Genomic DNA, 8833 nt, shown 5'->3' with positions numbered 1-8833 from the left:
GGTAGGCGGCTACATATCAGCCCCCGAAGTTACATACAACAAGCTATCCTATAACAAACGTTCGCTAGGAATAACTTGCGACGCTACAACATGTTATATAAAGTGGAGTCCTGTGTATCATATGACACTAGCAGCGCAAAAACTCCTTGGATTATGTGAGGCAGAATAAAAAGAAACTAAAGAAGATGGCGTATAAAGTGCTGCAAGAAGCATCAGTAAAATAAATACAAATGAATGGTAGATTGCATAAAGTGGAAATTTCCTCAAATTTCTCTAGACTAAAGCGTGCGTTTCTAGGGATGTAACTTCAAGCATCTACATCTCCCTAATCGCAGACGTTCAAATTGGCCACGACACGTGACAAACCAGTATAGGAATGTTAGGATACTGAGAACACATCAAATATCCATGACACTTCAGCAGGAGGGTACGTGGTTGCAACGAACAGAAGTAGCGAAGCACTGTATAAGTCTGAAATAGCGAGGGCCGGCCACACTATTTAAAAATCCAAATAGAGCCTGATGTATGTGTTAGATGAAACAGTATTATTAAAGCAGCTCAAGACTGCTCTGGTTTCATCATTGCTATGGTGAGAAAGGAGGATTACGGTCTAACATCCTGTCGACGATGCGGTCATCAGAGATGACGTCGGAAGTTCCACAAGACTGTTCGTCATTGTTGCTACAGCATGTAGAGTAGTCACGAAGCTAGAAAACTGTAGCAAAACACAGTGAAACCTGGTGAAGATTTATTATATTGTGGAAAAAAGTGTCGTTTGCAAGTATGTAAACAAAATCGTCAGACCAGGGCAGGAAAATAACCACAGAAGGGAACACCAGGTGGCCCAAAACGCTTCCCAGTTAGATATACAGTTGTTGTGGTGCATTTAGGGTGGCGTTTATCGGAGTGTTTAACTCAGTGTCTTTCATTCGTCGGTCAAAAGTCAGTGCGACAAACCTGCTATGGACTGCGGCCGCAATTGGGCATTAGGAGGAGCAACAGCTTCCTGACTAATGGTCCCCGGTGGAAGAAGTCTGTGTACTGTGCAGCGACGTGGCGAAGCCGGAAGGCAGGCTTACCTGAGCACTCAGACGCAAAAGCCTCTGGATCACCAGACACAGTAAAGGAAACCTGTGCACTATAACGCTTACTACGAAACATATTAGCACAAATAAGGTGCAATACTTACAGATATGTAGTGAAGAGCTGCATGAGGTCCACTGTGAGGACTATAATTTCAGTTTCCTCTTGGTCAGCACTAATTATCTAGTTGCCCTTCGCGAAAGCCGGCTGGGGTGGCCGAGTGGTTCTAGGCGCTACAGTGTGGAACCGCGTGACCGCTACGTCGCAGGTTCGAATCCTGCCTCGGGCATCGGTGTGTGTGATGTCCTTAGGTTAGTTAGGTTTAAATATTTCTTAGTTATAGGGGACTGATGACCTCCGAAGTCCCATAGTGCTCAGAGCCATTTTTTTGAACCTTCGCGAAAGTTTTTGCCACTAAGAAACTTAAAAAATTTTTAGTGAGATCGTTTTTATTGATACATGGCTCAGGTCTTATATATAGGGGTAATTATTTCAGGGCATAAGGAAACCGGGACCGTAGTCTCTTACGAACTCACAGTGTAAGACGTGTATATTTCTATTGTCTATTGTCAAACCAAAATTTATGAAAGATGTTTATATTTTATTAATAGGATTAAGTAGGAATGATTAATTTTTGTCATTTTGGAAATAGTTGTGGTAGCAGAGAATGTCTGCACCAAAACATTGTTGGCGGGAGAGACCGCACATGATATAATTTTCAAAAGGTTGGGAGAGACCGCGTATGAATACATTTTAAGAAGATAACGGGAAAGACCGCGCTTTGATACATATTGTAATGGTAGCAGGGATTGTCTGCACCAGAAAGCACTGTTGGCGGCAGAGACCGCACCTTAGCGTTTGTAGGAAGTCAGTAGTAAGCGAGATGTGAAGCGAGTCGGTAGCAGGTGTGAAGCGAGAGGTTGAGAGGAGCGGTGTGCCTACCAGCCACCAGCTATGATTTACAAGAGATTATAAACGGATATACAGAGACATGAGCTAGCTATTATCATAAGAGGAACTAATATGACTTATTTTTTTATTTTTTTAATTTTTTTAGCTGTTCAAGACTACTGAAGGTATGTTTGCGCAATGCTAGTTGTTTGTAAAATCATTTCACTACCAACAGTAAATATTTGAAGAATCGTTTTCAGAATATAATTAATTTTTGCCAGCAATATTGCATTACTCATTATAATCCATCCCAAAAACCATCAACGTAAAACTTTGCAAAATTTTATTGTTGTCAAGAAAAAGTTTAACTATGAATTACGTAACTTCAATCAAATTAATTAAAGAATAACGTCAGCTTTGGTAATAAATACAGCCACTTATCATGACAGACCACCAGCAGCTAATAGAGTATACTAGAACAGAGTAAGTATATTAATGTCGCAGTTCGAAGTAGCAGTCAGATGGCGATCCAGTAACAGTAAAAAAGGTAAGGAACAGTTTTGGGTTATTGCAGGTAACGACTGAGGGCCACGACGACGGCACATTTTATGTTTCGTCGAAATAATCAGAAAATCACTTTTAATAAGCAGCATGTAAATTTTATGCAAAGATTGCACTTATTATTATTGACAAAGAGAATTATTTTCAAAGGGAAGATCTCATTTGTTGTTGTTAAGCAAGAGATAGAAATCCTAAGGGAAGGTTTCATAGGTTATTGTAGAAGGGAAGGTTGCGTAGCAAAAGAGACAGAGGAGACGGGAAGGTTTCAAGAGGTTAAAGTAAAAGGTAGTGGCGGCCTTTCAAAACCACATATAACACTTTACGAAACTCAAACAACACATTATAGCTACAAAATCGCAAATAGGCTAAAGGCACACGGATCCGCTACGGTTTTGTAACTACTGCTAGAGCGACGGGTAGATACGAAAGGCCTGAGCCAGTGTGGCACCAGAAATCGTCAAGATGTCTCTTTCTTCGCGGTCTCATGCCTCGAAGTTCAGCATGGACATAAACCTTTCTTACCTACATAGCTGCAAACCGTTACTTAATAAAACTCGCATCTCTGCTTAAAGCGTCTTATTGCGTCACGGCTTTAAATACATTTAAAGTGAACGGAGTAATTCGAGAACGAAGTCCTTAAATGAGCTCACGTGGAGGTTATAAGTGTCTGGATATATATATACACTCCTGGAAATGGAAAAAAGAACACATTGACACCAGTGTGTCAGACCCACCATATTTGCTCCGGACACTGCGAGAGGGCTGTACAAGCAATCATCACACGCACGGCACAGCGGACACACCAGGAACCGCGGTGTTGGCCGTCGAATGGCGCTAGCTGCACAGCATTTGTGCACCGCCGCCGTCAGTGTCAGCCAATTTGCCGTGGCATACGGAGCTCCATCGCAGTCTTTAACACTGGTAGCATGCCGCGACAGCGTGGACGTGAACCGTATGTGCAGTTGACGGACTTTGAGCGAGGGCGTATACTGTGGATGCGGGAGGCCGGGTGGACGTACCGCCGAATTGCTCAACAAGCGGGACGTGAGGTCTCCACAGTACATCGATGTTGTCGCCAGTGGTCGGCGGAAGGTGCACGTGCCCGTCGACCTGGGACCGGACCACAGCTACGCACGGTTGCAGGCCAAGACCGTAGGATCCTACGCAGTGCCGTAGGGGACCGCACCGCCACTTCCCAGCAAATTAGGGACACTGTTGCTCCTGGGGTATCGGCGAGGACCATTCGCATCCGTCTCCATGAAGCTGGGCTACGGTCCCGCACACCGTTAGGCCGTCTTCCGCTCACGCCCCAACATCGTGCAGCCCGCCTCCAGTGGTGTCGCGACAGGCGTGAATGGAGGGACGAATGGAGACGTGTCGTCTTCAGCGATGAGAGTCGCTTCTGCCTTTTTGCCAATGATGGTCGTATGCGTGTTTGGCGCCGTGCAGGTGAGCGCCACAATCAGGACTGCATACGACCGAGGCACACAGGGCCAACACCCGGCATCATGGTGTGGGGAGCGATCTCCTACACTGGCCGTACACCTCTGGTGATCGTCGAGGGCTCACTGAATAGTGCACGGTACATCCAAACCGTCATCGAACCCATCGTTCTACCATTCCTAGACCGGCAAGGGAACTTGCTGTTCCAACAGGACAATGCACGTCCGCATGTATCCCGTGCCACCCAACGTGCTCTAGAAGGTGTAAGTCAACTACCCTGGACAGCAAGATCTCCGGATCTGTCCCCCATTGAGCATGTTTGGGACTGGATGAAGCGTCGTCTAACGCGGTCTGCACGTCCAGCACGAACGCTGGTCCAACTGAGGCGCCAGGTGGAAATGGCATGGCAAGCCGTTCCACAGGACTACATCCAGCATCTCTACGATAGTCTCCATGGGAGAATAGCAGCCTGCATTGCTGCGAAAGGTGGATATACACTGTACTAGTGCCGACATTGTGCATGCTCTGTTGCCTGTCTCTATGTGCCTGTGGTTCTGTCAGTGTGATCATGTGATGTATCTGACCCCAGGAATGTGTCAATAAAGTTTCCCCTTTCTGGGACAATGAATTCACGGTGTTCTTATTTCTATTTCCAGGAGTGTATATATATTTTGTTGTGAACTAAACCAAAAAATCAGAAAATACAAAACTTCGTGCTGAAAAAACTGTCCTGTGAAATTCTGTATTGTGCGGTGCTGCAATGCGTGATGCCACAGTGACTAACAGTTCCAAGACACAAAGCTAACGCAATAAAAATACTACAGAAATACAAGTTGAATTTTGAAGCAACAAATGATCAGAAGTGTCTCAGTTAAATTTTCCTGTGATTTCTACGTACACGCCGGCCGGTGTGGCCGAGCGGTTCTAGGCGCTTCGGTCTGGAACCACGCGACCGCTACGGTCGCAGGTTCCAATCCTGCCTCGGGCATGGGTGTGTGTGATATACTTAGGTTAGTTAGGTTTAAGTAGTTGTAAGTTCTAGGGAACTGATGACCTCAGATGTTAAGTCCCATAGTGCTCACAGCCATTTGAACCATTTTTTTTCTACGTACACATTGCGACTAAATAAAGTTCCGAACACTATATGATACACATACACATGCAAATGCAACAATGTACTGTAACAACAACACTGTCCGCATAAGACATAAAATATAAATGGAACTTTACGTAAACTGAACCTGATATTAACTTAGAAAATCAATGTCTCGTTGCGAATGATCTTGCTGCACTGTCTGTGATACAGAACTGACATTAATTAATTTTCATGATTTAGCTGTGGCAGTAGAAACTCGGTATTGCTCATACTGATGAACATAAAAATACAACCCAGCAGCAAGCCAGCAAAAAGAAGAGAAAACCTTGCACAGTGCAGTGCAAGGAGATGTAGTTATTCTAAGTAGATTATGCTTCTACTTTGGCCACTCTATTCTCCAGAGTGCAGTGCGGTGAAACATATAATCAGAAACATGAAATCCTTTCGTCAGGAGACGTTGGTGGAATTTGAACTTGCTAAATGATTGGAAAGAATCTAATTATTAAAAAATTGTACTGCAAAAACTAAAACTAATCTTTTGACATTTACAATACCCTTTACAAAATATTATTTCTTGTAACAAATATTACTCTGATACAAAATTAATTATTGAGCAGGTAAAGGAGTGGTAAATCTATATACTCTGAGTGCAGTCCATGTGAACCGATAGATTTAAATAAAGTTATAATCACGTCTGGAGAATGAAATAAATAGGCCCTAACCAAAATTATCCCTCCTCCAAATACATGACTACGCGCAAGCAAACACAGCAACAACAACTTTATCTAATATTTTCATTTGTCAAATTAAGCTTTACCGAATCATATTCCAAAATTCACTATCATCTGTATTATCTTTGTTCTCTGTGAGCTTCACTGATGGAAAAAATCACAGCATCAAAAAGGAGTTGTGCGACATAAGCGGAAGTTGGTAGGTGTGTATCTACATCTGAAAGATGATGTCTATTCAAATTTCTCGGCAGTCGCATAAGAGCTGCAAATCGGGTTTCCTTTAAGTACACACTGTAACGTACAAACAGTATTAATCGTCCTTGTGCAGACAGACTAACAAGGAGACGGTAGGGGATTTGTCCGAAATTTTGTGTGGTGAAAGAGGACCCCTAACACCTCACGTGGTTAAAATATTAGGACGCACTACCCGGAAAATCCCGGGAAAAATCGATCCAAAGTTTCTTAGGTGATTTATGAGTATAATATTTTAGTCCACTGCCGAGCAGCCGTCTGGCCTAGATGTTTAGGGCTTGGACTTTTACGCCAGAGGTCTCGGGTTCCATTCCTCCTCTAGCAATTTTTTTTCTTCTGTTTCATTTTCTTTTGTTATTCCACCAGTTATTCAGAAAGTTTCCCTAGCTTACATTATCTATAACAAATTAGGTACATTGTTGAATAAAAATTATTTTCTTTTTGTCCAACAAGGCAATTCATGGCGGTGGGTTTCCATTTTTCATTGTAAAGTATATAAGCCTCCCCCCATGAACCATGGACCTTGCCGTTGGTGGGGAGGCTTGCGTGCCTCAGCGATACAGATGGCCGTACCGTAGGTGCAACCACAACGGAGGGGTATCTGTTGAGTGGCCAGAAAAACGTGTGGTTCCTGAAGAGGGGCAGCAGCCTTTTCAGTAGTTGCAGGGGCAACAGTCTGGATGATTGACTGATCTGGCCTTGCAACATTAACCAAAACGGCTTTGCTGTGCTGGTACTGCGAACGGCTGAAAGCAAGGGGAAACTACAGCCGTAATTTTTCCCGAGGACATGCAGCTTTACTGTATGATTAAATGATGATGGCATCCTCTTGGGTAAAATATTCCGGAGGTAAAATAGTCCCCCATTCGGATCTCCGGGTGGGGACTACTCAGGAGGATGTCGTTATCAGGAGAAAGAAAACTGGCGTTCTACGGATCGGAGCGTGGAATGTCAGATCCCTTAATCGGGCAGGTAGGTTAGAAAATTTAAAAAGGGAAATGGATAGGTTAAAGTTAGATATAGTGGGAATTAGTGAAGTTCGGTGGCAGGAGGAACAAGACTTCTGGTCAGGTGACTACAGGGTTATAAACACAAAATCAAATAGGGGTAATGCAGGAGTAGGTTTAATAATGAATAGGAAAATAGGAATGCGGGTAAGCTACTACAAACAGCATTGTGAACGCATTATTGTGGCCAAGATAGATACGAAGCCCACACCTACTGAAGGGAGACAAAAATTTAATAGTAATGGGTGACTGGAATTCGAGTGTAGGAAAAGGGAGAGAAGGAAACATAGTAGGTGAATATGGATTGGGGCTAAGAAATGAAAGAGGAAGCCGCCTAGTAGAATTTTGCACAGAGCATAACTTAATCATAGCTAACACTTGGTTCAAGAATCATAAAAGAAGGTTGTATGCATGGAAGAATCCTGGAGATACTAAAAGGTATCAGATAGATTATATAATGGTAAGACAGAGATTTAGGAACCAGGTTTTAAGTTGTAAGACATTTCCAGGGGCAGATGTGGACTCTGACCACAATCTATTGGTTATGACCTGTAGATTAAAACTGAAGAAACTGCAAAAATGTGGGAAATTAAGGAGATGGGACCTGGATAAACTGAAAGAACCAGAGGTTGTACAGAGTTTCAGAGAGAGCATAAGGGAACAATTGACAGGAATAGGGGAAAGAAATACAGTAGAAGAAGAATGGGTAGCTCTGAGGGATGTAGTAGTGAAGGCAGCAGAGGATAAAGTAGGTACAAAGACGAGGGCTGCTAGAAATCCTTGGGTAACAGAAGAAATATTGAATTTAATTGATGAAAGCAGAAAATATAAAAATGCAGTAAATGAAGCAGGCAAAAAGGAATACAAACGTCTCAAAAATGAGATCGACAGGAAGTGCAAAATGGCTAAACAGGGATGGCTAGAGGACAAATGTAAGGATGTAGAAGCTTATCTCACTAGGGGTAAGATAGATATTGCCTACAGGAAAATTAAAGAGACCTTTGGAGAGAAGAGAACCACGTGTATGAATATCAAGAGCTCAGATGGCAGCCCAGTTCTAAGCAAAGAAGGGAAGGCAGAAAGGTGGAAGGAGTATATAGAAGGTTTATACAAGAGCGATGTACTTGAGGACAATATTATGGAAATAGAAGAGGATGTAGATGAAGACGAAATGGGAGATACGATACTGCGTGAAGAGTTTGACAGAGCACTGAAAGACCTGAGTCGAAACAAGGCCCCCGGAGTAGACAACATTCCATTAGAACTACTGACGGCCTTGGGAGAGCCAGTAATGACAAAACTCTACCAGCTGGTGAGCAAGATGTATGAGACAGGCGAAATACCCTCAGACTTCAAGAAGAATATAATAATTCCAATCCCAAAGAAAGCAGGTGCTGACAGATGTGAAAATTACCGAACTATCAGTTTAATAAGCCACGGCTGCAAAATACTAACGCGAATTCTTTACAGACGAATGGAAAAACTGATAGATGCAGACCTCGGGGAAGATCAGTTTGGATTCCGTAGAAATGTTGGAACACGTGAGGCAATACTGACCTTACGACTTATCTTAGAAGAAAGATTAAGAAAAGGCAAACCTACGTTTCTAGCATTTGTAGACTTAGAGAAAGCTTTTGACAATGTTGACTGGAATACTCTTTTTCAAATTCTAAAGGTGGCAGGGGTAAAATACAGGGAGCGAAAGGCTATTTATAATTTGTACAGAAACCAGATGGCAGTAATAAGAGTCGAGGGGCATGAAAGGGAAG

Source organism: Schistocerca gregaria, chromosome 6 (assembly GCF_023897955.1).
Source record: "Schistocerca gregaria isolate iqSchGreg1 chromosome 6, iqSchGreg1.2, whole genome shotgun sequence".
Taxonomy (NCBI): domain Eukaryota; kingdom Metazoa; phylum Arthropoda; class Insecta; order Orthoptera; family Acrididae; genus Schistocerca; species Schistocerca gregaria.
Note: the sequence above shows the minus strand (reverse complement) of the source record.